Source organism: Meleagris gallopavo, chromosome 13 (assembly GCF_905368555.1).
Source record: "Meleagris gallopavo chromosome 13, MGAL_WU_HG_1.1, whole genome shotgun sequence".
NCBI classification, from domain to species: Eukaryota; Metazoa; Chordata; class Aves; order Galliformes; family Phasianidae; genus Meleagris; species Meleagris gallopavo.
Genome location: NC_139416.1, coordinates 9,005,175 through 9,032,013, shown reverse-complemented (window position 1 = coordinate 9,032,013; position 26,839 = coordinate 9,005,175). Strand labels below are relative to the sequence as shown.

At 36.7% G+C, this 26,839-nt stretch overlaps 1 long non-coding RNA gene across 2 annotated transcripts; it reads right to left on the bottom strand.

Annotated features, from left to right (window-relative positions):
- Positions 1–1,005: 1,005 nt before the first annotated feature.
- Positions 1,006–12,795, bottom strand: LOC104912933 (uncharacterized). Of its 2 annotated transcripts, none has more exons than XR_795018.3 (3): positions 12,677–12,795; positions 10,669–10,864; positions 1,006–1,912 (listed from the first exon to the last, which is right to left on the bottom strand). It is a non-coding gene; the product is annotated as an uncharacterized LOC104912933 (long non-coding RNA). The 2 variants fall into 2 exon arrangements; XR_014886084.1 differs by lacking the exon at positions 1,006–1,912 and adding an exon at positions 4,976–5,261.
- Positions 12,796–26,839: the final 14,044 nt, after the last annotated feature.

The window sequence follows — 26,839 nt, the reverse complement described above, 5'->3', positions numbered from 1 at the left end:
GGTGTGTATTTTTACTTTAAGAAAAATAAATAAAAAATAAAAATTCCCAACATTTAATATTTTTAGTCATAGTGAAACTTGTGAATGTTGCGACCAATTTATACAATTTTCTGTAACAAAACAAAAACAAACAACAAAAACCCAAAAAACCATGCATCTGGACTGACAAGCTGTATGCCAAGATTCAGCCAGATGCAATTTGAAATGTCCAAGACATTAAACATGCCCTGAAATGAAGCTTTTAATGAAAGTGCCATCTCAGTCTCAGCTATTGTGAATGCCAGCGTAACACACTGCAAGGAATTTATCATGCTAGATTAGTGTAACTTACTTGCAGTTGAGATCTAGAAGTAAATATACTGAAACTGTGCAGAAGTTAATGTTTGGGAAGTGATTTTTTTCTATTGTCTTCTATCCTGTCTGAGTGCTTTGTTTCTAGCAGCAGATTTCTGATAACTACATAAATTATAACCAACTTTAAAAATAAAGGGGGAAAATGTGTGCACTGTGTGCTTGGTATGCATTGTTTTGTTTCTTTCATTAATTCTTGCTGGCATTCTGGATGCTCAGATGAACAATAGCAGTAGCCTGTAAAGATCAATACCAGATTGCTGATAGTGCCTATCTATTCAGAGAGTAGATTATTTGATAAATGGTTTGGTCCATATGTTTTGACATTTGTTAGCTGTATAGCCCAGACCAACTGGTAGAACTATAGTTCTATCATAAAAAGCAGGAGCAGCAAATATTCTATTTCCTTTTTTTTATTTTTTTATTTTTTTTTTTTTTGCAAAAAACCTGTATACTATAGTTCTAAAGCTGCAAATAATAGATACCAAGAGAGAAAAACAGGAATTTCATGTTTTCAATATATGGTTCATATATATTTTTCTTAAGTTTGTATTTATGTTCTACGAATATATATAATTTGTATTTGATGGTTTTGTTGTTTACAGGATTCAGGTCTCATAAAGTTGGAATCCTAGCTCTATTCTTTTATCTTAGTGTCTCTGTACGGAATCATACAGAACCCTGAAGGAAGTCACTTCTAGAAAATCATAGAATCATTGATTCTATTCTATGATTCAACGATTCACTTCTATCTTCCCCCACAACTTATCTTCTTCCAAAAAAAATAAAAAGGGAAACTTAATGAAAGATGAGCTGTGACAAGAATATCCAGAGTAGACTCAAAATTAATGACACTTTGGGCCAGCATCTGGAAATTTACATAAGCTCAGATTTCAGTTTGTAACACTCAGGTGTATGGGGCTGCTGAATCATGGCCTGAACCTCTGATTAATCACCTGAGGTGAGCAATGAGTCAGCCACAGGAGCACAGGTGAAGGCAATTCACCTGTGCTGCAGGAAGGGGTGGAGCCTGGCTGCACCTCTCCTGGACCCATTTAAGATCTGACTGCCAGTGGGGAAGGATCTCTTCTGGAGATCCGCTCCACCGGAGTCTATTTTGCAAGCCCAGGATAGGGTGAGCGTCTTTCTTTTCCTACTCCAACATATTAATTACGTCAGCCAAGCTCCTGGATATACTATACCATCTGTATATTCATTGATTGTACACTATACCATCTGTATATTTATTGATTGTACACTCAGGTAAAGTTCAGTGATACTTCCACAAAATGTGCACTTATACTTTGGTTTTCTCTCAAATGTCTTTTGCTTCTATTATAAGCTTAAACTGTTCTGAAGTCCTGCAGTTTGTATGCGCATTAAAAAAAATAGGCATTTTGCCACTTAGCACTAGTAGTGAATCATAAGTAAGTTTATAAGCAAAATGAAGTACGAAGACTAGCCAATTCCTCATTGCTGGATTAAGAGACTAAAATTCATAATCCCAGAAGTGATTTGGAGTCCTTGTACGTGGAGGCCTCAAACAGGTGAAAGGTAGTAACTGTAATAGAAACGACAAGAAAAATGCAGTGAAAAATGGCACCTGGCAAACTTCATAATAGATTCTAGATCCAAACAGGAAAATGACATTTCTCTCCCTATTTTGTGACTTAGCTGACTTCACGTGTTGAGTGAAAGGGTAGTGTCTGTGTAAAGATTCAGATCTCCTAGGGGTTCAGTTAAACCATTGTGTGTTGAATGCATGATGAAGGTTGTATAAACCTTGCTCCTCTGCCTCTTGCCAGGTGTGACAGGTCCTCCTGTGTCAGGAGTTTCCTAGGTTTTTATGGCTACTGCTGTTTCCTTTGGGGTTTGTGAGGATTTATCTTATCTACAACTGGTTGGTCAATATAGGGACCCTATAGGGCACATAATGGTCCATTTCTGACTTATCATCTGGTAGGTACTCAATGTGGCATCTGTGGCTTGATTTTTTTGCTAGGTTAATATGAGCTGCATTTAACAGAAATAGATTTTAAGATTGCCAGGGAATAGGGTTAGAATTTCTGAAGCATAACTTTATTTTTCTTTCTTTTAACGCAAGATGGTGATAACAAGAAACTTGATCTCACAATGAGGAGTTGGGGACTGACAGTTTTCCTCCATACAAATGGGAAGGAACATGAAAGAGTCTGAGCTGGAGGAAGTATTACTGATTAATATACTTAAATACTATCCTGTTCATCTTGTCAACTTCCCACTTGTTTTGAGCACTTAGAGCTAGCTTAATGTAGGATGATGGAAAACGGGTGCCTCAGCAGGGAGTTTGGTCACCTACCAAGGAGTGCATAGATGTTATTTCCTGTTTAAGGAATGATGTTAGGCAATCTGGTATCAGAAGACAATCTTTTTTTCCTGGCAGTGTTTAAGTAACTGAGAGTATGTAGGTATGAGATTGCTGAACTACTCCTCTCAGAATCATCTTCAAATAGTCATTTTCTTGTTTACCTCATTTATATATGAAACAGGTGCATTAACATATTAATGATCAGATGTTATGTTTAGCTTTGCATTTTAAGAATTATTAGCAATGTAGAAAAGGATGATTTGACAGGCTTAATTCAACACTGGGCAACAAATAAAGCTTATAATGAAATTAACATAAATCATTAGCATTAATCATTCAGTATTATTGATAGCCATATAAAGAAATGTATCACAGCCGTGGAAGTAAAGAAGAGAAGAGCAATGTTTCTTGCCAGCTGTCCTGACGAGCTATGAGCACATATGGTAGTGATACTGGCTTTCCTTTCTAATTTTCCTCCTCTGCTTGAACTGTCAGAAGCCTCTCTCTCTTTTTCTATCTCCACAGACTGCAGAGAGAGCTTTTATGTCTTTTTTTCATCCAAAATGCCATCTATTTAGAATGGGTCAGACTTTATCAGTGTCTATTACTGTCATGAGCCATGTGGCCAATAGAGGCAAACCAGGTAGATGACAATGTGCAGCCTACATGTTTAGTTTTCAATTTGGTAACCTTCACTTCTACGTTTACTTTTGTCTCCAAAACATAGGAACAGTTTTGCACATTGGAAGAACATAGTCTTAAAGTAGTGTTTGGAAATTACGTACTGGAAAATGTGTGTATTTGACATTTGAAGTTAAAATTGTTAATAATGTTTTGCAGTGATCTTTTGAGATCCTGAAGTTACTTAGTCATCTTTACTAACCTGATGTAATCTCAGTGAAATGCAAGAAGGTAAATATGGGCACACTAAGTAAGTAGCATGATACTACTTTATATATCCATAAGGCTCAAATCTCAGATGCTTGTTCTAATCATAGACTCTGCATACTTTCTTCCTAGTTTTGGCATGTTTTCAAGTGTTAGACAAATCTCATGATCAGTAACGCTCAGACTTGGTGCTGTGAGAACATGAGCAGAGTTGGAGCACAGGGGAAGGATCACAGAGTTGGAATCTTTGGTTGTCAGTGATAAAATTTGCTTTTTTAAAAATTTTTATGTATCTTTACCATGCACTTTTTAATTTATTTGTGTTGTCTGAACAATTGAAATCATTCTGCCTCATGAGCGTATCTCAACTTTCATAGTTAAAAGAAAATACAAAATGGCTTCAAATTAAGGAAACAATGCTTACGCAAGCAATTTCTGCACTTTGCAATTTTTTTTTTTTACAGTTGGCTCTTTATATTTTCATATGAGAAGTCTAAAAATGTAGAAAATAAGGCTTTTGCCATTCTTAATTCAAGATCATGCAAAACATAAAGAGTATAGTTAGGGCATTGTCAGAGTACTGCGCAACAGTACTTCAGGCTCTCATTAAAATCTTTTTAAATGTCTTAACTAAAAGGATCTTGTATACTTAAATGTGGGTTTCTGTAGTTAATTTACTGGACTGTATGTTGAATAGTATCTTGTTTTTCAAAGAACAAGACTTCTGCCTTCTATTACCATAAAATATTATTTGTTTTCATATTAGTTACGTGTAGAAGAGTATAAAGAAAACAGAGATGCTTGAAGGAAGCATCTGTGAACATACGAAAGAATTCTATGCTTCATCACTCTTGGGCAATCTTGTGTTCACCTCTTAAATTTGCATGGGACCTTAATCTCCAATGTAGAAATACATACCATTCCCTTATGCTCAAAGTCAGTGTTGCAAGGGAGCATAATAGCCAGGACTGGTATCCTATACCAAAGCGAATAGATCTCTTAATTTCATGGTTTAAAAAATACTTGAGTTGACCTCAGTATAATTCCTATATTTTAGTCATTTAGGTGTCATGGCTCAGTAATCATTCATTAACTATAGTGCTTTTCAAATGAAGAACTGAGATGAAAATTTTTCTTAATGATGACAAGTGATGTAATTTAGTTTTATTCGTATATTATAGTGGTGCCCGCTAGCGCCACTATAGCTACGGGTCTGTCAGTGGTTCCATTATAAACCCCTATTTTCAGAGGGTTTATAACTCAAAAATTGATTTTAGACTTAAAACTGCCACCCAAGGTCTATGTCCTGGAGGTTGTTTTTATATACAAATTGGCATTTTGGGGAGAAGAGGAGGGAAGGTTAATGGTTTATCAGTGGTAGGAACAAGATTGAGAATTTCCTGTTTTAGATTTGTATTTGCATGTCTTCCATGCTAAAATAACTTCATCCATCTCAATACGAAAGGATAAAAGGCCATTATCAAGTAGTCTTAGGACAAAAGAAAGGCTGCAGATTTTATTAACCACAGTACATGAATTGAATTGGGCTGAGGCTTGTAAAAGCAAGTACATGTCTTGAGAAATTCCAAGATGCTTGAGCAGTGGTTGTGCTCTCTTTGGGAGTGTAGTCATTTAGGAAATGTGGCTTCGGGATGGAGAGAGGCCTTTTCTTTGCCTTTGCAAGGGAAGAAGGTTAAAGCAGGTGTGCCATAAAGAAGCTGCGACCACAGTGGTATTACATATTATTGTAAAGAAAGCTTTTAAAGGAAGATAACCTACTTAGTAGGTCTTAAATTGCATTTGTGAAATTGAGAATGTAATAGTAAATATAGTAGTTGGTCACTGAAACCTTGTGGGAGGGAAGGAGAATGAATTGGGTGCTACCTGAGACTAGTAACTTGCTAGTTACTTCCATCTTCCCAATGGAAGAGAAATGGGAGTGCCAGCAAGGAAACTTCTATGACTCCTGCTGCTCATAGGTAGACAGGTGAGAAGAGGGAAGACCTCTGTTCTGCTAAGAGTTCTCTGAAATGGGGCAGCTACACATGGGAAGTGAAGCCCAGTCCAGGTGCCAATCAGCTGTGACTGATTTGTTCTAATGAGTATTAAGCAAATGTCACTGAGCATGGAGTGTGTGCTCCTAAGTCACTGTTACTAGCCCTGTAGTGTGCGAAGTTTAGGTAGATGTTGTGATACAAATAAAATAACAAACCTCTAAAATGTTTTTCTTATTAACAAAAGAGTACTTCATCATATAAAGATACTTTATATTGAAAAGCACTGTGCTTTTAGGTTTTACTGCATTTTCAACTAGCCTCATTAATTATTTTTTTTTTTAAAATAACCTTATTAAAAATAGCTGCTCCAAAGGCAGGCATCTTTGTGTCATGCCTTTCATTTATGTTGTTTATGCTAAATTCTGAAAGACTTGTAGAGCTATGGATGTTGTGTGACAAATCCAATTTCTAGATAATTTTTGCTAAGAACAGTTGTGCATTCTGGAATAAAACTGGTTTTGCCTGAGAGCTATTGTTAGTCTGTAACTAATTGGCTATCCTAAGGAACTACTTGACAATCTTTTTTAAAAAATTATAACAGTAGTTGTTGTTTTCTTCAAGGAAAATGCACGCTTTGGAAGAAAAGACTGGAAGGTGTTTAATGTTGCAGACAGATTCTGGCTTTGTTTTGCATAGAGGTTAGGCAGGGCTAATGCTCTCAGTGCCATATATATTGTATGGTCTCCAAGCAGAGGTATAACATGCCATTGTAGTCATTGAGAGCATACATAAGCATTAGAAGTGTTAGGGATGAGTCATGGCAATTGCATATTTAGACTTTTCTTAGCATTAAATGGCAATAGTTTTATCACTCTGTATGTATTTTATTGGAAATAAACAGCTTACTGAATACATATGCCCTCTGGACCATTCCTAATTATCCAACTGGATCAGCAATTTAAGATTCAGTTAATAAAGATGTCCAGATATTCAGATAGCTGCTACCTGCATCTACACATGGGTAACACCAAAAAACATGTGCTTTTCAGTGGCAAAATCACTGGAGAAGAAAGTCTTTTTTTATTTTTCTTAAGATTTAAAACCTCCAGGGCAGTTAGAAAACCATGTTTTTCATTGAACTGTGTCTTTTTGAAATTCACAAGCTTGACATGTCATTGGCATGACGTGTCTCAGTCCGTTACACAGAAATGCCACATTACACTGTGTGACGTGACAGGCTGACAAAAAGGGACATGACGCACCAGCCCAATGGGATGTCAAGCCAGCGCTGTTCACAAAAGGAGAAAAAAAAAAAAAAAGGCAGCAAGGAGAGGTGGGGGAGCACACACCATAGCAATATCTAGCACTGCTGGATTTTACACTTTCTAAAAGGTTTTTTTGGTTCAGTCAGGCCTCCCACTTGTATTTGATGATAAACCATGCAAATATCTTTCTTCTTTTGTATGTTTTATCCTTTGGGACCACACGCTCTTGAGTTCCTCCACAATATTTGGCAAAGCTTTGTAGAAATCCTATGTACTTGCAGCACTTGTGACACGGCAATGGGAGGTACAGAAGTGCGTTGTATGACGTTTGGGATTGCTACACGCGTAAACAAGAATTGTTCAAAGATCACTGTGGTAGCATGACATGCTGTAAGTCACAGTTCAAAAATGCATGTAGGTTTTGGAAATTTTTTTATTTGCATTACGGTTCCGGAAGATAGTATCAAGTCTATCCAAGTCAGGACAAAGGGAAGGGTAGCAAAGCTTAGAAGAAATAAAAGATCGTTAGTAAAGAAAGTTTTCTTCTGAAGAGGGCTTTCCCATAATATTTGTTTCCTTTAAGAAGCAGCAAAAGTATTCCAATAATCTCTAAAGAGTTTGAGAACAATATACTTAATTACTGTGAGTAATTTCAGAGCTAATTAATGTGATAAATCTCTTTAGTGGAGTATTCTTAGCTACTGATCAGCATAAAATGAAATAGATTAAAGTCAGTGCAGATGCGTTCTCTGGATAATTTTACATTTGGTGTGGAATGGTGAAAATAAGCATAAAGACATAGCTGCACATTTTTAGTTTAGAATTTGAATATTCAGAGTTGCATCATGCGTATATGCTTTTAGTGCAGCTGTTTACATGGATTGGCATGGATTTTTTTAATAGGTTCTAATAAAAGATGGCAATGATTTAAAATAGACAAATTAAATTTAGTATTATTAACATCCTGTCATGGTGGTTCTTCTATAAAAAATAATTGTGGGTAAAAAAAGTAGAATAAATTGTTGCATGCATTTTTGTTACATTCTTTGCATTTAGTGCATTGTAAAAATTTTATAGAGATAACAATAATCTAAAATGAAATTTCTTCCTTCTGGGCTGATACCTTGCTTGCTAAACATGTGGAATAAATTTGGACTATGAGGGTGTAGATCAGTTGAAGTACACATTGATAACACTGAGATGTGACCTTATGTGAGAGTCTGGACTGCACCTCTACTTTGTGGTGGCAAGCAATTTCTTTCCTCTTTCTCTCATCAATATGCTTGAGATTGCTGGGAGAAGTTGGAGGTCCATCAATTTTCCTTTCTTGGAAGCACTTCCCCCCATTTTGCAAATAGGCGTTTGTGGATTATAATGTGATTCAGTTCGACCTACAGCAACTCCTGATAAACTGATTAGCTCTTAGGCTTCATTAACTAGATATTTTTTTTGTAGAGAAATGCAAAATCATTGTATGCAGAAAATTTGAGATGTGGAACTCTATAAACTAATGTGTCTTCTGACAGAAACTTGTTGCTAGATAGTGAGGAAATACAAACCAGCGAGTAAGGTAGAAAATGGCAGAGCTACCTAAATGGTTTTAACTTATTTCTTCACTGCAAAGTGATGTAGGTTTTGTAGCTGCACTTTCTATAGCTAAGCCAGCACATCACCACAAAATAAAGGTCATGGGCTCAGATGGGCTCTCTTTCTGCAGATAGTTCAGCTTGAATACAGCTATTAAGATTTGCCTACAGAGTCTGCTGTTGTTGGGACTTCCAGAGCAGTAGGTTTTGAAGTTAAGATGAATGAATCAGTTCAAAGCCATTAATCTCTTCTTGATTTTTTTAAGACTTCAAGCATTAATGTTAGTGACTGTGTTGTAGTGCATCTATGTTATGTCTTCAGCTGAAATGTGAAAAGCTAACAAGTTGCACGCATTTTCTGAACACAGGTTGTACTCTGCTGTTGCAGTATTCTTGAAGCTGGACTTGGAAAATGTAACTGTTCTTCAGATCCAGCTCTGTCATTCTCCACTCCCCAGCGTAGCTCAGCCTCTGAGCATGCATAATGAAGCTATTAGTATTTTATGAATTGAACTCTTTTTCTCTTGGGGAAGGGAGGGTTTCCTGACTGTGTTAAGCAAAGCCGAATTCATATGAATCATATGGCTGAATCACAGTACATCAACTTATGCCCTTGAACTTTATGATCTGCTGCAAAAGACATGAACATTTGTAAAGGTATGGAAAGGTTATGATCTGGGATCAGTGCTCAATATGTCAAACATTAATTAAAGCTTAAGAAATGTAAGCTTGTTATGGAAACAAAGAGAAACACAGAGCAGAGTGTGCTGCAAGCCAAGTTCCTGAGATATTCAGGAATTTTGCTTTGAGAATCTTATCAGCTCCCGAAACACACTTGCTAAGAGTTCTCTGGTGAATATTCTTCCTATATTTTTGAATCTGGCTTGGAAATAGCCACATTCCCCTTTCCTTTAAATTTAATGTTAGATATTCCTGAAGTGTAAAAGGATCTGAAACTAAAGCCTAATGATACTCCTTTTAGATCTTAGCTCTAATGATTGATACTTTTTTCTTGGCTAATGACCTGGGTCAGTGGTATAGCTGGCTTTGTGATTGCTTAATCAGTTAAAAATAGGTAGATTAACGTGACAGGTTGCTGGTGATTTATTTATTTACTTGTGCATTTATGCCTATTTTCCTCCTGTAATTTGCAGAATCAAGTGGTGACAGGTTCTCTGTGCTGGACAGAGAAGCTTAGAATTTGTATCTTTATCCATATAACAGTCAGTGTATGACCTGAGTGGTGGCAGATTCTGCTTTCAGGACCTGCAAGCACAAGAACGTCAAAAGAACATGTTTTCTTAAATCTGTAGGGAAAGGATGCGCTTTTGGAAAAGCGTGGGCTGCAAAGAAGCCCACCTGAAAGCTTCAGCATTAGTGCAATAAGAATATTGCATTGGAGGCAACCTCTGTGCCTGGGCCAGCAGTGCTTCCCCAGGCATGCTGCAGACAGCATTCAATTGCATTTGCTCAGGCAGCACAGTGATAGATGGGCTTTCAGAACCAAAGTGACAAATGTCATAAATTACTTTGAAAGACAAGTGCCATCATTTCTGCTACTTGCTTACATATGTTGTCAGGCACAACTGTCTTAAGCGTTGCCAGTTATACTGCACTGATTACTCCGCTTTATCTTGAAGTACTCACAGAAAGGGTTAAATTCTGAGAATTCTGTTAACTGTGATATCACTACTCATTCACTGACAGTAGATGCAGCTAAAGCAAGATTGTTAAAGCTATGTTGATTATCGGACAGATAATTATACTTTGAATACAAGTTTTCATGTTTTTCTTGTAGTTCTCCTTTTGAGCAGATTGCAAAAAGCGTCTCTGGGCAAAGGCATGGGTGGGACCTTCTAGCATGTCATCACCTGCTATGAACTCTTTCTAGCTCAGGAAGTTAATTGCTTCTTTCCTAAAGGTGTCCTCTATGGGAGCAACATAAAATATGCAAATAGAACTGTGCCTCCAGAGCTGTATTAACTCTGTATAAGAGAGGGGATGCTAACAAAGGAATCCCTTCTTTTATTAGTCTTGTTTCAAGTTAAAAACAGGTGAACACCAGTTCTACTGTCCTCTCTGGTTTCATAATCTCAAAGGCTAACAGTTGAATTTCTCTTGAGCTTGTGAACCACCTCCAAAACTGTTGTCCCCTGCAGTTAAGCAGGACAGCAAACATGAATTATCATAAAATGAACATTTTCTTTCATGAAAGATGAAAGGCTGAAACTTACAGTCTCTGCATGGACAAACTTGCTTGGGACTTCTGTTGGCTGTCGTCTCCCTGAACATAGATTTGGGACTGTGGAGCTGCTGCATGCTTGCATACTCTGATTTATGATTTGAAATATCTCCATGTTTCTTCAGACCTGAGTCTGTGGACTTGTCATTGCTGTGATGAATTTTCCTGTTTAGGGTTGTATTAGTTTTCTGAAGAAAAAAAAAAAAGACAATTTTCTACATCCAATCAGGAAAGATTTGTCTGTTCTTAAAGTTGGTTTGATGATGACCATAGAGAAGTGCCTACCTAAAACAAGTAACTATGTCCAGGTAGCAGATCTGTGACAAGTGAAAATGCATGCATTTTACTTTCAGTTGTCTGAAGTACACACAGATTAAAAAGAAAAGGATGAACTAATTTGTGGGATTTTTTTCTTTTCCTATTTTTCTTCTGTGAGCACTGCCTAAAAGGGTGTATTCCCTCTTGAGTGTGCACAGCTCCCAAAGGACATAATGTAAGATATTTTAATTTGAATGGCTGTTATATTTATCAATATGTAGTGAGATTATTGTGGGACATAGAGAAATAATGTTATCTAGCCCATGTGCACTAATGTTCTTGTTCAAGCATAAGGCTGTGATTTTGATCTGTCATAATTAATATAACAGATCTGTGACAAACTGTGCATTTATTAGTACATTTGTTCTGGAGTTAACATTTAAAAAATAATCTTGAAGCTCAAATGTCTCTAGTAGGCACTTTTAGCCCTTGAGCATCACCAAACAATGTTGTATTCTTAGAGCATGAATTATTTTAGGAATAAATGATTCAAAGGTATCCAGGATCTTTCCATCTTCCATACCATTTAGAAATGATAGAAGATAACTGGGAAATAGTATACAGTAAATTCACAGGAAAAAAAAAAAAAGTACTTGTTATCGTGTTCATCCTCTTTCTCTTAAAACATACTCTTATTGTTTCATAGGATCTTCATGATATCTTCTGGAATAAATAACAGTGCCAATGTGTAGGGAATATCCAAATTGCCTGATCCAGTCTGGCTGTGACACTGATAGTGATGTAGATGTTTAAAATACTTGCGAGGGATATATATGTATTTGTATATACATATACGTGTGTGTGTGTGTGTGTGTGTGTGTATATATATGTATATATATACACACATATATTAAATGCAAACTGCTGATCATTTCAGGTATGGCATTGACTGTGGCTTTTTCACAGCAAAAGGCAGTATTGGCCTTAAGGTAACAGTAGTGGACCTGATCTTTGATGTACATTAATTGTAGCCTCTGCTAAGGTGCTGTCTGCATGGGTAGCTCTGAGCTTTTCTGTCCAATGTAAAACTTCTTTTTTTTTTGTTGTGCAAGTGTGGAAGGGAAAAAGCTCAGGCGATGACATTACTGTCACCTGCTTAAAACAGTATGAAGTTCTTCAAGAATCGGCATAATCTCCAGGGTTCACTGTTTTCCATGAAAGCATTTATTTCAGTCAAAATACTTCACGTTCTTCTATACACAGACATTTCAAAAGAAGTTAAAAACATGCCATCTTACAGGGAAGCCTTTCCTTTCTTTAGAAATATACCTACTTTCAAGTAGCTTGTGCTGTGTTGTGGAATCAAATTGTATATGTTATTAAGCACAGATGATTCGCGTGAGATAAATAAATCTAGATCTACCTAATAAGAGGTGTTTACAAGTCTAAAGTAATTTCAATTACAAGTTCTTTTTTACCTTATTTTTAACCAATTGTTTTATCTAACGTGTTTCTCAACAACTGACCCTTTAATTATTCTGAAATTAAAAATACTCTTTTTCCTCTTTTTTGGTTTTATTTGTATGATGTGCCCTTTCAGAGCAAGGAGAGACAATCTTGTCCATCTGCTTGTAAAAGCATGATGAATCTTTTGAATATGCGAATGTAAGATCTGTTGTTCAAGATGTCATGTTTTTCCCTCTGTTGTTAGCTAGGAGACAACATGGAATACCCTGATTTACCTGTGTAATCCCAGTGTGTCTCAGGTGCCAGGACTCGCTGTTGAGATCAGCATGTCTCCTGTCAGAAATGGTTGGAGTGAGACAGGGACGGCATGACCACTGGGCGCAGAAAGCTGCAGAGGTCAGGTTTCAAGGACAGCCAGCGTGGCAGTGATGTGGCAGTGACAACTTGTCAAGTGAGCAAATATAAAAAGCAGGGTTGGGAGGTGGAAAAAAAAAAAAAAGTCTTGTCATTTCTGATGAAATATTCAGTGTAGCAGGTAGCAGTGCACTGAATGGATTACACTCATGAGTTTGTTTGGCGATTGTTGCTTTTTAAGAATGGCAGAGAGCTGATTGCTTGCAGTGGAGAGCTGGTCAGTGGTGGCAAATATTTTGATTGCTAACCCAATGATGCTCCTTGAGAGACATCCATCATCGACTGCCTACTTTTAAATTTTTGAATAAATTAAACACTGCACTCGGTTATAACAATGATTGCATCAGATTTAGGCTAGACACCTCTTGGAGTCATGAACTGCTGTGAAGTCGTTCTTGTAGATCCTTGAGTTGCTGTGGAGTGATGTATCTTAGAGAAATTTGGAAAGGAAACTATTAAAACGATGCCAGTTCTGAATGATCATAAATAATCATAATTAACAACTCCTCTGTGTAATTTTATTGGTTTGTTTTCAGACACTTTTCATTTTATTTTGAACTATTTCATATTGTATTGAATTGAAACACTTCTGTTTGTAGTTCTGTGCGTTCCGTACTATATGAGATAATAGCATACTTTATTTGTCCCTGAACCAGACCGCTGTAATATGGTAACTTCTATCTGCTGGCATATTTGCAGAATTCTTGATACCGCTTCTCTTAATGGAAAGAGCATTCCACATGCGCGTTGTTCCTGGGATCAGTATTACTTTCACCGGCCTGCATATGTGTACATGCACACTAATTCTGCACATATATGCAGGAGGAGTGTTAATTTAAGTTTGATTAGTGTAATCTCATTAAGGAATAAGTGCCAAAAGAAGTGTATTGTGATTCCCAGTGAAGTCTTTGAATAGCTTGCTATAATGTGAAGAGGAACCATGCATTTGTCTGGTGACAGAATGCTTGTGTATAGTACTATGTAGAATTTAGCAATTGCAGTTAGTTGTTTTTGGCTAACGTGCATATTTATTCCTAAACTAGTAAACATGATCAAATGCTTTATTGTGGATGTATATGGAAAAATGCTTCAAATGTGTGTTCGGTACTGGATTTCTTCAGGGTGTACTTTTAACTCTCATCAATTACTTTTTAACTTTTCATTTTTATTTTTTTTTTTTTACATGAGATAGCAGCTGTATATTGGTAACTAGTGATGCTGAAGGGAGAAATACAAAGTTCACTTTACTACCCTATGTTATGCTTTCTCTCTAAACCAATTCAATTATTTTTTAATTCATCTGCAGCTGCTCAGGTTGTATTTGTGGTAGTGGGGTGATAGAAGAAATGAAAACAGCCAAAATCCATAGTCAATAAGTCAGTATTTAAAAATGGATGAATATTACTTTTTTAGCCTTACAAAAATAGGCTTAGTTGCTTGAGAGTGTAGATGGAAGAAGAAAATTTCCTGAGGCAAAATGGTCTTGGAATGAAAAGAGAAAACAAGCTTGAATGAAAACAAAGCTGGGAAGATGCTTTATGATTCAGTGCAGTTTTGTCTCACTTATAGCAATATGGTTAGAAAGTAACTTTAAAAATGTAAATGTAAATACAGACAGAGGAAGTTGGTATATAGAGTGAGTGAGATTTGCTTGCATGGGAAGCCTGTCAGCTGGGAGCTTTCCCACCTCAGGTCTGCCTTGCTGCAGTGGTACTTGAACTACTCTCTCAGCCAAATCACTGCCTCTCTCTCTTGCTGTGGAGTTTTGGCAGTGGATTCTCAGAGCTAGAAGCTGGCTGGGTGCTGCTGTGTGCACTCACTCCCTGCTGCTGCACACTGCAGGTGATAGCACAAAGATATCAAAGATCTTTGCTTCAGTCTCGCTCTCCAGAGCTCCGCATCTTTCAAGCAATAAAACAGTGGAATAGAAGTTTCTCAGGTGGACTAAAGCAAAAGACCCCCCCAAAATATGTTAAAATCCAGTGGAGAAATAACTTAATAATCTAGCAATGCAATGTTTTTTTCTTCTCAGAATAGGGCTTAGAATTTGAAATGCCTGTAAAAGATGATTTGGACTTTCATTTTTAAAATGCAAATTACTAGCCTTTGCCTAGCAGAAGTTTTCTCGAAGTGTATATTTTGACTTCCCATTAATCCTCCTTCATGGGTTATTTGGGCATGCTGTAGCAGTGTGTACATTTGTGTGAAGTTCTTGAAAACAGTGCTATTGGTTATAACTTGCAAGAACATCAGTTAATTATTTTATTTTTGATCTAAGTACAGCTGGAACTGATTTAAAATTTAACATTCAGAGCTGTTTCCGTGTTCTCATTAAGGGGTTTGGTGTAGTCTCAGGTTGTTGTCTTTGTTAATGTACCAGTTTTGTTGGCTTGGTTCTTGCTTCTGGAATAATCAAGTATCTGAAATGTTTAGACTCTTGTTTCCTGATGGTTTTGAAGCTGCTTTCTTTTACTTTCTGAAGTTGCTCTCACAGGCTTCTTATGTGGTAAAGTGCTGCTCAGTATCGTTTTCAGATCACTTTGCAAAACCATCTTCTGAAGGATGGGCTGGCATGCAATATTTTCATTCATTTGGGAATGAAAGATTGCTGCAGCAATCTCATGTATTTCTCTTGCCTTTAATTTAAGCGAAAGTACTGACTGAGACAGGAGGCTGTCTGTAGCCAAACCACTTTTCTGTTTTTAAAATCATGGACGTTTTGTGGGCTTGTGAGGTTTACCCAGTGACCACTTACAAATCCTACCTGGCATCTGTGCATAACACACACTGACCCTTCTGCCCTTTGGGTTAAGAAGGCACAGCAATGTCTGGTTTGCATAACCTCTGTCATTTCCTTATTGTACAGCTCTGATTCAGTCAAGTATTTAAGCACATGCCTACCTCTGACTGTTTTGCTTAATATCCATGAGAGTGTTTTTTTTATATGGCTAAGAAAAAAGTCAGATGTCTCCTTGAAAATCCCTGTAGAAATCTGCAGAGAATTTGGCAAAACCAAGTGTCACCAAATCTGATGTTGTTCTGTGAAATGTTTGAATGCTGTCTTAGGGGGAGGGGGACACAACAACAACAAAAACAAAAAACCCATCCTAAGTAATGTGTGTTCTGGCTTGCCAAACTGCTTTAAAAATGTATCTCTTTTATTGTCTGCACTATAACATATTCAGTAGTGTATATTACTAATAGAATAAATGAAAAATGTATTTCTTTAACACTGTCATCTCTCTCTCTGACATGCATCTTCAGATGATTTGCAAATGCTCAGTTGTATAAGTGGCTTACAGAGGGAAATCAGTTAGCCTCTAATGTTATGCTGATGCATGGCCAGTTGCTTGAACCCATTAATGAACCTAATCTCTGATACTCCAGTAAATGGTATTCTTGCTCTTGCATATGCTGCACACTGAATTTCAGGTAAAATCAACGTTAAAAAAAAGAACATTTAACTGGATTATGGCTCTTATTCTACTTTTTTCCTCGTGTACTTTGAGAGAAATTAAAACTATGAAAGTTTACTGTTCAAAGGAAAATATTTTCATGCCCTCCCTCTCCCCTCTTTTTTTTTTTATGGAAAACAAGGTTATTAAAACCTGTGTTTTGCTTTTGGCTGACCGCTGAGGCTAAGTAGCATCTTCTATATACATAGCAATATCTAAAAACAATATACCAGAACACTTGTATTAAGCACAAGGTAATTTTTCTTTATTTCCCTTTCTATCATCACTGATTATGAAAATAGTTTTGTGTAAGTACAGATTCTCTCTCTCTTATAATCAGCTACCTCCTGCCCGATTCCTTAATTAATGACATAATTCAGTGTTCTGGACATCACAATCACTTCCAGGGTTGTGAAATATGATCAGAGCTGCCTGGAATGTGTGTAGCAAACCCCGCAAGTGAAGGTCATGCCTCTGTTGTGTTTTCTTTTTATCTGTAGAGGAAAAAAAAAAGCTCTCAATTTAGATGATTTTCATTGTAGATTAAACAAAGAACAATTGAAAACCCCCAGAGAGAAGGAGCAAGTATAAAAGTTCCTAGAAACAAAAGCATCTTAAGCTGCTCAGAAGTCTGTGCCCTACATGCAGGCAGCCAGTGCTTCTGACCAAAGAATGCAGCAGAGGTGCGGAGAATCGGTTCAACGCGTGCTGCCCTGACTCGGTTTTATTGGGCAGCTGGCAGTCGGGCTGGGACTGAGAAGTGGGTGTTATGATTTGCAGTGATAAACCATTTATCAGCGGTTTTGTCTATCTCTACTTTAGAGGTTTTTGGCTCAGCTAGTTAAATGTGAAGGACAGAAGACAGAGAATAGCTGGTGCTTTATGCTGCAGATCTTGACAACCAACATCTAACAGCTCAGGTATAAAGATAAAGGGGGAAAAAAAGAAAAAAGGGAAAAAAAGTCCTAAATAATCCAGTATTTTGGTGGAGTTTTTCTAGGCTGTGGAGATGTCTGCAGTAGAGGTTAACATTTATTTAAGAAGTTCCCCCTAAAAATCTCCAAATCAGCTGCTCTGTGGCTCTCCAGCTGCAATCTATTGCACAGCATTGTTCCCGTGCTGTTATCCAGAACTGAGGAATTGCACGCCCTTCTTCAATGAAAAGCAGCTCTCTGCAATACATAACAGAGCTCCTGAGATTTTGCATTAGGAGTGCCAAGGGACTTTGTATGTTGTCGTCCTTTTCACAGGGTGTGCAGGACATACAGCCCAACTACCTAAAGCATCCTCGGGCCTTTGACTTCTCATTTCAACTCTTTTCATTTGTATCCTCTGCTGCTGGGTTTGTTCTAATGCCAGTTTATAAGTCTAGCTTAAATTACGTAAATTTTTGTCCAATTTACCACCGTTCCCTAATTTTAATGTTTACTGCCAATGATGATAGAAAGATGAATGATATTTAAGATTTCTCAGACTAATACAGACTGAGGCATTGTCAGTGAGTTTATGAAAACTATAAGCAGGCCTAAGGAATTCCGTACTAAAGTGCTGTCTAATATTCCTCAAAATGCTCTGCCTTTTTTTTTTTCCTTTCTCAGATGTTCTGTTGCTTTTCTATTTGAACATCTCATTTTAACAAACCAGAGAGAATGGAGAGAGATTTACTTCACCAAAAAGCTTCCAGTTTTTTTTCCTTCTCTATTGAAATATTAGAAATTGCATTTTGTCCTGCTGTGGTGGGGTGGGGATTATATTTCTGAAGGGAAACAAGGCTTAACTCCCTGATGGCAAATGGATTCTCTCCCTGGTGGAAAATGATGTACAAGATTAGCAGTACTTCCTCCACAAGGCTGTTAGTTTTTGGAGTGTTTTTTTTTTTTTTTTTTTTTGTTCTGCTTCAGGTCTCTGAACAGGTTTAGTTAAGCACTGCTTGTATCAATATGTAATTTGCATATAGTGCTTGTAGTTTTTGATTCTCATTTCTTTTGGTTTCCTTGATGTACCAGGTAGCAAGGGAACGGTTCTTATAAAATTATACATTGAAAGTAGTCCAGGCGCAATGGAAATATTAATGAACATGATTGTTTTGACACGTAAGAATTAGAGCATGTTTAAATATTATGCATACTGTATGAACTGCTGGCACAAAATTAGGAACATGAGATTTTTTTTCTTGCAAATATAGTTCACCTTTAATTCTTTTCAGACTGTAAAGTCAGTTTACTTAGGTCAGCTTTTGAGGCCCTTAATGGCTTTGCATTTCAGGTTAGCTGCAGTCATGAAATGTTCATGTAAGCTTTGATTAATTCCAAAGCTTTGTGATGTCTGAATTTAAAAATTCACACCCTAATTTGCACCACGTTTCATTTACACATTAGTAAATAGAAGTTTTATCAGTTGCTTTTGGGTAGTGCTCAGACTTACCTTTGATGTATTAATGAGTTACTTTTTGCTCTTTGGACCAGGTTTTTATGCAAATACCAGGTGTATTTATCTGATGCCCTAAAATAAAAGGCAAAATTTATGATGGGTTAGAAAAGACTTAAAGGACCAGGAGCCAAGGCTATTTTTAGTTGTTTGTATGGGAATGTGTGGGATTTGCAGGATGTTTTATGCTAAGAGCTTTTCAAAGTATTTGTTTAATAATACTTTCTGCTGTGTTTCTTCCATGTCTTAGAAACTGTCCTTGTTCTAAACAACTAGATATGATACCAAGATTGTAACGGTGAAAAGTGCCCTCCTAGAAAGTAGTGAAGTGTTCAGCTGTGATCGAAACAGTAATTGGGCTGATGAGTATATATTCTTGCATTTGGCATTCATGATGGAATTCTATTTCTTAGCTTTGTTAATAGAAGATTTTGTTGTTTTCTTTTAAGAATAGTAGAGTATGTATGAGATATGGAAATAGATGCAGGGAAGTCTACTTTTTAATAGGAAAATAAATATTGTTCAGAGGATAACTTTGTTTAAATGACTGAAATTAAGACTAGTGAACACTTGACCTGCTTTTTAAATTATTATTATTTCTTTATAATACAATATAATTCACGCTCTAAGTGTCCTTCAATTTTTGCAAATTGAAAAATCAAATATTATCAGTCACCTCACCAATTCATCCACAGGCAACTCAAAGCTAAAAATGGCATCTCAGTATAATGACCAGTTCATGGTATTTCACTATACTGACCATTCTTAGATCAGACTGAAATATATAAATTGGTGGTTCAGATAGACTATGCTAAATAACTTGTTTCTTAAAATCGTTATTTGAATTTTCTGTCTTTACACAGGTAAACAGAAATTGTTCCTAAAGGATATATTTCAAAGTCCATTGATTTATAGCACTAGATGAGTAAGAATTCCGTGACAGGGCTGACTTACGTGCTTAATGTTTTTTAGGATGAGATCTTTAGACTATGATCAAACAGTACAGCAGATGCCTGTTGCAGATATGTCCATGCCCTGGGTTTCTGGTTTTCGTTAGTAGCTCTAGTAGGAACTTGTTTGTTGAACCTCGTGGCTTTAGCTTACAGGAACAAAGGCTGAGGAAGATAGGGGATCTTGGCTTTTACTGTGAGACAGGGTTTCATCTGCACAAAGAAACTTTAAGTACTCTGAATTCTCTGAGTTAATGATAGATGTATTTATGGTGCAGGGATAAATATACTTCTGGATCTCTTCAGTTTCTGCTATTTACTGGAGGTAGATACCGTCTCTGGTTTTGTGTTCACACTTTTTTCTATGGCAAAGTGGACTAAATAGAGGAAGAGTGAGTGAGCGTACCCAGATCAGCTGCAGTACCTGAAGAGCACTATTGCAGGAATAACCTTCTTTCTGCAGGTATTGCCTATGGGTACAAGCTCACCTACAGCCTTGTCTTTGGAAAGTTGGTTTCTTCTTTTGCTTGAGTTAAGGTTTAGGTCAGGACAGAACCAGTAGCTTTGTGATTAGTCTATTTATCCTTGAAGACATACACACAGGTAATGGTTGTGCCGAAGAACAGCGAATCTTCTCATATCAGTGGGTCTGTTCCTTGATGCCACCTGCTGAGAGAGCCATGTAGCATGGGGCAATGGGTTTGAAGCTGCAGCCAGCAGTGAGTACCTGAATCAGAAGCTTGCTAATGAGTTTCTGCAACCTGATGGCCTGTCGTGTTCTCTCCAGTGTTGAGCTTGCACTGATCTAGTAGGTATCTGTTAATTCTTTTCTATTTGATATCATCATATTGTTCCTAAAAGAGTACGCTTTGACCACTGGAAAAACAGACCTTCTTTATAAACCAGAGAAGTAGTGCAGAGTGAGGTTTATGTGGAAATATTATTTTTAATGCATTTCTCACTATGGCATATGGGTGTGATACAGTGAAGTGTACAGTGGTTCATTTTGCTACTTACAAGGTAACCACAGACACTGATGTAAGACTAAAGCTGTTTTGGCTTTTGTTTACATTCTTTAATTACGTTAAATATTGTTAGCTGCTTGTTTTCAGACTTTTTTTAGCTACTCACTGTTTTTTCCTAAAATGCTATTTTGATGCTCTTTTTTCTTCCTCTGCTGTTACTCCTGTTAGTTTGGTATTTACTGGAGTGCAGGAATCATGGTGAGGATATTGATCTGTGTTGGTCTTTTTTCTTTATTTCCCATGGTCATTTGGATTGAGCCATCTGTTTGTCTGATAGTGGGAATGCTAAAAGACATTTTCTTCTCAGTTCACATATGAATTGTACTTTCAGATAGAGGTTATTCACTTGCAAATATGAAGACTGAACTATGATTCTATGGCATTATGTATAAAATCATGATAAATAATGTTCCCCAAAATATTTTCTTTGATATTAGTCCTTTGTCACTGCTCCATTATTGATTATAACTGTGCTGTGAAGTGCAACTTTTTTCAATCACAGCTGCAAGTGAGCAAGAAAAGGGACCGTGTTTATTCTACTAATTTTTTTCACAGTTAATATCAAGAAAAAAACCCTTTGATAAGTACCCTTCATCTGGGGATCTCAAATACTTGTAAGACAGTTTTGTAGCATTGTTGCTATGTTGTTGCTATGTATTGTTGACTGGGAGGAGTGTGGGCAGAATACATCTCCTGGAAAGTTGCCCCATGCTGAGGACTGCACAGGGAGTCTGTACAAGAATGCAAATAAAACCTATGTAATCTGGCTCCTATTCCCCTTGCCCCCTAACTTCTGCTATGTTTGTTTTTTTCTTTCTAGCATTCAGAATAAATCTTCAAAGGTCTGAAACTGAATGAGAATAAAATACTTTGTTCCCACTCTGACAGAATGATTCAGTGTGAAAATACTAACGGTCTGTAGGTAATGGCTTCAGTGTGTAGATGAGGTGGTGAACATGCTCTGGTGTCAGATCTCTATTAGATTCCCAGGTTTAATTTTTCTGTGGCTGTGGAAGGCGTGGTTAACTTCAACGAACAAAGGGGAGAAGCTTTTTCCTGGCAACCTCAATAGAAATTGAGCATGGAGTGCCATAATCATGGCTCTGGGTTCTGAAGAGGTGCCATATGTGAATTTAGCATCTACAATTTAGCAGGGAGGAGGCAGGGCAGAAATTGTCCTGTGGGAAACTTCTTTCTCCTGTAGTCTGGAACATCATCTCCTCCTCGGTTCCTCTAGGAAGCTGAGTGGGGAGACTTCATTGGCATCTCTGATTCCATTGGCATCTCTCTGGAGTAACCCCACCACCAAGTCCTCAACACTGATGAGGCTTGTAACTGCACTCCGGAGGAGCCAGAATTTTTCCTTTGATTGTGGAGGAAAACTGTTCAGTCTACTAAATCAGATTTCTAGGTTTTGACTGGCGTGAATATCATTAGTAGTGTCAATTTAAACCCTTCAGTAGTTTCACTGCTGAACAATCTGGGTGAATCTGTTTCACATTTGTAGTTCTATTAATATGCATCTTTCCACTGTGTTTACTGTGTCGTTATTCTCCCCAAAAGATCTGTGGTTAGTTTCTAGTCCTGTTCTTCGGAAGACTTCTTGGCACTTCTTGGCATTACTATATAGTTCACTTAATTTTTTTATTCTTTGTAACTCCTTAGCTTTATAGCATAATGTCTCAAACTGTGGATTCCTTCCTGATTTCTCTAGGGGAAAAAAGGTAGGAAAAGATGTCTGAGACTCCACTACTGTAAATACTTGTAGTTACCTCCTACAAGTAATCCCTTTGAAATCAATAGGGAATATTCCCAGTAGTAAAGTTAAGCAGCCTGAAATGTCTTGAAGAATAAAGCCTGAGTCTGGTAAAAAATCACAGAGTGGTGCATGACTTCATTTTGAAGGGCATCATCACAAGAGAGGAACCTCATAGAAAATAACCGCTAACAAACATAATACAGCAAGTCATTTCATAAACTCTGTGATATTCTTATTTGTTTTTTTTTTTTACATGGTATCTATATATTTTATTAAGGCATCAGCAGAAATATCCCTCTTTTGTAATGATGCTTGTTTCAAGTTTACTTGTGCTTGACCTTTGATACATTCCCATGTATTCTACCTTTGCATATTATATTCTCTGGCTGTTTTTTCCCTATCCATCGATACTACTTCATTCAGTTACACCTAGGACAGTTCCTGACCCAATTAACACCAGCTGTTCTTGTGGGCATGTAGCTGTGCTATCTAATAGTATTTCATTTTGATATGAGACAAATGACTGAAGTGTTCTACTTTTTTTTTTTTTATACCAAACAATGAAGTAAATAACTATATTTTCAAAGGCCGTTCTCGGTCAGGACTTTAGTAAATCAATTTTAATCAGCAAGGTGAAAGTCATTCAGGAAGCATACTGCTAAACTTCAGTTAAAAATACTTCCATTTGAAGTTAAGATTTTGACCTGCTATTTCACAACGTGCATATTAAATGTACTTCTTTTGCTAACAAATCTTCACTAGCTACAACTCTTGTTCTGAATTGTTTTTTTTTTTTTTTTTTTTTTTGAGTATTTAGGAGTCCTTGCTGCTGCGGAGAAAAACAATGACCCACATTATTCATTAATTTGTCAAATCATAAGGTGAAAGTATAAAAAATCTCTTTTCTAAGGATTCTAGAAGTCTGAATCATGACTTAAATATCCATATGCAGAGAGTGGATGCGTACACTGAGCTTACCTTTTTCCTAGAGGAATAAAACTGCAAAATGCTGATTTAGCATAGCATATGAAATTCTTTTGAGCAACAGCTTGTAGTCTGTATTTGAGGCTACACATTCTCATAATACAAACCTGGAGGAAACTAGACTATTTGTAAAGTTAAAGGAAAAAGTTATATGCCATTGTAAAGGGACATTTCTATAGTGTGTATTCCACAGCCTATAGAAATATAATATTACGAAATGGAGGTGGCAGATATGTATGGATACAATTAAATGGAATTTTATAATGAAAATTTTGTCTCATGAAGGTGAAACTTTTAGATCATATTAGAATTCTAAATTTTTTATGCATAGCAATCAAATGACCTCTCCATATTGCCATATAAAGTATAGATTTAAAGTTAAATGATCCAGTCAGTCATTTAGCATTTTCTTAGGGTCATTTTTTTGCCAATAACTACAGATGTTTACGTGTGGTTCCTCTTGTTTCTCTGTTGTATTATTTACATTTTAAGACTTGAAGGAAGAAGACACTTTAAAAACTGTTTTTAATAGCCTTTGTTTATTTTTAATACGTAGTGTTCCAGGCTCTTGCTCTAATGATTTTTTTCACACTGCATTGATAATTAAATTCATTCATTTTCCTGGCTGCACAATTCTTTTAAATAAAAAAGTTATGGGTAATAATACCTATTATGTTGAAAGTATAGAGGAGAAAAGGGCAGATCTGTAGCTTTTAGTTCAAGGAGATCCAGTGGATTGTACAATATAGATTTAAATAAAAATAGAAATCTTGATTCTTTAATCTACGCTATAGAAATATATCTTGCATTTTATTTTTGCTTGCTTGTGATATAGTATCAGGAAAAAAAAGGTTACATGTATTGTTTATTCCATTAAAACAAGAGCTGCAGATATGTAATGTGCTATCCATTTCAGGATACTTATTACTAGTAATTTTAACAAAGACATTAACTGTGGGTCATCTTAAATGACTGGAGACTGTATATGATTGTCTCTTAATGTATACATGGTAGCAGTAATCCTCTTCATGGCCCCCAAAATGTCCCTGTAAGAACCCCCTGAAAGAGTAATCTGATGTTAATAAGTAGGGAGAAGTATTGTGAGCATGTAAAACTGTGGTAGCATAAAATACATAAGATGAAAAAAATTACTGTGATGTTATCTGTTTGCTTACATAGCCTCTGCAATTTTTACCTATTCAATCAGATTTTAGATTTTGCATTTCTTAAATTATGCAAAAGCGATTTAATTACTATTAGTGAAGAAACAGCCTCATATTTGATTTTTGTCATGTTTACAGAATGCAAGAGCAAAAAACATTATGTCCATTTGGCCAAATACATGTTTTAACTGTAATTTGAAGGAAGAACAGTGCAAATGAATCCATAATCTAACTTTACAAAATTGATTTATAAGCAGGGGATTGCCGATGCATGTAAACAACAGCAAAAAACAACAAATAACAAAAACAAAAACAACCAACCAGAAGCAAACTGAAAGAAAACCACAAAAAACCAACAACAAACCACCTCTACCCCCAACAATAATTCCCTCCTTCACTTGCAAAAAAAAAAAAAAAAAAAAAAAAAAAAAAAACAACCCCAACCCCGCTTTTGAAATAATGATTAAGCAATAGTTTTCTTGTTGATCCTCTGTGTCAATGAATTCTAAGATTGACAGAACTGCTGGTAGTCATTGGAGCATTGAGGAGGTCCACATGGACACTTTGGGAAGGTATGACTTCTCTGATTTGTCCCCAGGCAAACAAACCAAAGAAAACCCCACTGTCCCCAGCAGACAAATTATTGAGGTCAGATACTTGGCTTATGCAGCCTTTGGTATTCCATTATGGAAAGCAAGTCTTATTCACAGTGGTAGAGGTAGCTCTGCTCTATTTAGGCTGCTGCTAAGTACATCCTTTGAGTTGTATAATTTTTCTTACATACATTTAAAAATACTGGAGTAAAACCAACATAAATAACATTGTTTGAAAACTGTGTCCAAAGTTCAAGCTTAGCTGCTTAGTTTATCAGGGAAGCTTTGACCATGTCCATGTGCATATGTGTAGAGGTTGGTTCTGGTTACATGAAGCCCAATTACTCAGTAGTAACAGCATAAAAAGTTTATCAAGTTGGAACTTGAAGCTATAAATAAAATGGAAAAAATAATCCAACATACAATATTCTCACCCCATATACTTATCCCATCAAAAATCAGCATAGAAGATGTTAGTTAATATTTTGTCTTATTCAGTCCTTAGGGTCCTTAGTCCTTATAGAAAATAAGACCTATTAGCCAGTAGTATCTTCCATGAGTAGCATCATCCTGGAAGACAGAACAGTGTTCAGCGCGTCTTGTGAGACGCCTTCCCTTGGTGGAATTTTGTGATTAGAAGACACTTTGGAAGTCTTCCTTTCCATCTGTGTCCTTGCTGATATGTTGGAGATATGAATTACAGCACAACTACATCTTCATCTCAGTTCCTCCTTTCCTTACCAGGGGGAAGGCTTGTGATCTAAATTTCTCTCAGCAGTGTCCCATTGGCTTTAGTGTTGAATGTTGATGACAAGAATGTGACCAGGCTGGATGCTACTGCCCATGCATCTCTTGTTTAACAGTGACACAATAACAGTGCAATATCCTTGCCAGACACTGGAGACTAGAAACTTGCATTATTTCAGGAGCTGAAAATGTTCTCTTCTTAGCGTTTTCTTTCTTAAAAAATATACATGCTTCCTGTATTCAGCTGTTCATGTGTACCTGTAATTAGTATGGCTGTGTATTGTGGACAAACTCTCACAAGGTGTGCACGGAACGAATCTGCTCCCCATATTAATCTGTTTTATCTTGGCAGTTTGTTGGAAGCGTGTGCGTTTTGCTCACAAACATTGGACAGACAGCCTCGCTACACAGAATGTGTTCTTTTCCTGAATTGTTACAGACTTCATGTACTATGAGAACTTTCTTGCAAGGTTAAAGTATCATTAAAAAAATTCACAGGACTATGAACATCCTATATAGTATGTACCAATTTCAACTGTGAGTAAAACCAACTACAAAGTCAGTAATGAAGCAACCTGTGATTTTCACCTTTCTCACCCTTACAAGCACAATATGCAGTTACATAAAGAAACCATTCATATGCAAGTTTCAGCCAAACCTCAAGCTAAGAAGTGTGGTAAGAGTCACACAAGTCAAATTCCCTGTTAGAATTACCCATGAAATGGAATTTCTCATAGTTTCAAGGAGACATTTACTTCAATTCATTTCGTTTATCTGCAGTATATCATTTGGAAAAATCTTCTTTGCCGTTATTAACAGAATTGTTCAATATCAGACTAAATAATCTGAGTTCCACTGCAATAAATGTGTTTAAAAAATGAGCTTCAATTTTTCTGCTGCTTATTCTTTCCATGTTTCTGA